We start from the raw sequence: 2,500 nt of genomic DNA on the forward strand, positions 1-2,500 counted from the left end.
GGAACGCGGGGCACCGTGCTATCACATTGTGTGAGAAGAGACTACTACGTCTGCATACACGCGCCACTACATGAACAGACGGCTCATGCTGATCGCCATCCACTGCGTCCATTACTCCCACACGTCTCTATGGCGTACCACACTGCAATGCAGCTGTTATGGGGAGATGACACATAGCTGTGTACACAACATTCTGAGCCGGTTGCGGTTGGACAACAATACATTAATGTAACGTGTCATATGCCAATTACAGAGCAGGGTAAGGCACAACGTGGGTTAGGTTAAGGCACAACGTGGGTTAGGTTAAGGCACAACGTGGGTTAGGTTAAGGCACAACGTGGGTTAGGTTAAGGCACAACGTGGGTTAGGTTAAGGCACAACGTGGGTTAGGTTAAGGCACAACGTGGGTTAGGTTAAGGCACAACGTGGGTTAGGTTAAGGCACAACGTGGGTTAGGTTAAGGCACAACGTGGGTTAGGTTAAGCCACAACGTGGGTTAGGTTAAGCCACAACGTGGGTTAGGTTAAGCCACAACGTGGGTTAGGTTAAGCCACAACGTGGGTTAGGTTAAGCCACAACGTGGGTTAGGTTAAGCCACAACGTGGGTTAGGTTAAGCCACAACGTGGGTTAGGTTAAGGCACAACGTGGGTTAGGTTAAGGCACAACGTGGGTTAGGTTAAGGCACAACGTGGGTTAGGTTAAGGCACAACGTGGGTTAGGTTAAGGCACAACGTGGGTTAGGTTAAGCCACAACGTGGGTTAGGTTAAGCCACAACGTGGGTTAGGTTAAGCCACAACGTGGGTTAGGTTAAGCCACAACGTGGGTTAGGTTAAGCCACAACGTGGGTTAGGTTAAGCCACAACGTGGGTTAGGTTAAGCCACAACGTGGGTTAGGTTAAGCCACAACGTGGGTTAGGTTAAGCCACAACGTGGGTTAGGTTAAGCCACAACGTGGGTTAGGTTAAGCACAACGTGGGTTAGGTTAAGCCACAACGTGGGTTAGGTTAAGCCACAACGTGGGTTAGGTTAAGCCACAACGTGGGTTAGGTTAAGCCACAACGTGGGTTAGGTTAAGCCACAACGTGGGTTAGGTTAAGCCACAACGTGGGTTAGGTTAAGGCACAACGTGGGTTAGGTTAAGGCACAACGTGGGTTAGGTTAAGGCACAACATGGGGGTAGATTGCGGTACAAATTGCGTTACATTGCGGTGCAAATTGCGTTACATTGCGGTGCAAATTGCGTTACATTGCGGTGCAAATTGCGTTACATTGCGGTGCAAATTGCGTTACATTGCGGTGCAAATTGAGTTACATTGCGGTGCAAATTGAGTTACATTGCGGTGCAAATTGAGTTACATTGCGGTGCAAATTGAGTTACATTGCGGTGCAAATTGAGTTACATTGCGGTGCAAATTGAGGTAGGTTAAGGTGCAACACAGGTTAGGTTAAGGTGACATAGGTTAAGTTAAGGTGACATAGGTTAGGTTAAGGTGACATAGGTTAGGTTAAGGTGACATAGGTTAGGTTAAGGTGACATAGGTTAGGTTAAGGTGACATAGGTTAGGTTAAGGTGACATAGGTTAGGTTAAGGTGACATAGGTTAGGTTAAGGTGACATAGGTTAGGTTAAGGTGACATAGGTTAGGTTAAGGTGACATAGGTTAGGTTAAGGTACAAACTGGGTTGTGTTATGGTACACATTGCGTTGTAGTACAGTACACGTTAGGTTTGGGTACGGTACACAATGTGGTATGGGATGGCGTGTTGTGGGGGGGGGGGGGGGGGGGTGAGGTTCGTTGATATCGACCGTAGGACGTGGATGCCCGAGGCAGCGTCAGTGTGTCAAAGGAGTTATGTCACGTCGGGATGCGCTTTCCGCCAGTGAGAGGGGGGGGCGAGCCGTGTCTGTGGTTGCGGCAGACCTGTGTGTTTCATTCCTGCCAGTGTGTTTGTGCTGTAAGACGAGGCAGTGTGGTGATGTTGGGTGCACCCCTGTGTAGGACATGTGTGGGTGTTGGTGGCTTATCTGAGCAATTGTGGTTGTCGGACGAGTGGGATATTCTGTTTTATGATTGGACCTCCTGGCCTGGTTATCATAGTCTGGTTGGTGTACTGTGGCGGATAGGATGCACCGGACGTTGGTCCATGCCGGTGCTTAATTATTGTATCTGTGTTTGTTACAGGCAGAGAGTAGTGTGTGATAGAGTGTGTGGGTGATAGAGTGTGCGGGTGACGTGTGGTTCGTTTTGTTTGCACAGACGTTCAGCATGTATAGGGGCATTTGCGTATTTGATCTATCTATGTGGGCCTGCATAGTTTACTGAGCAGTGCTGCGAGGTGACTGAACTACGAGCGACGTACTCATTTACAGCGGAATGGTTGCCTTCTACCAAGATGGAGTATCGACTCTACGACAGCGTTGGCACCGCAGGAAGCGGTGTCGTACAATGGCCCCCACACCGTCATCGTTGTGCGGGGTAGGGACCGTATATATTCTGC

Source organism: Schistocerca cancellata, unplaced genomic scaffold (genome assembly GCF_023864275.1).
Source record: "Schistocerca cancellata isolate TAMUIC-IGC-003103 unplaced genomic scaffold, iqSchCanc2.1 HiC_scaffold_1071, whole genome shotgun sequence".
In the NCBI taxonomy this organism is placed as follows: domain Eukaryota; kingdom Metazoa; phylum Arthropoda; class Insecta; order Orthoptera; family Acrididae; genus Schistocerca; species Schistocerca cancellata.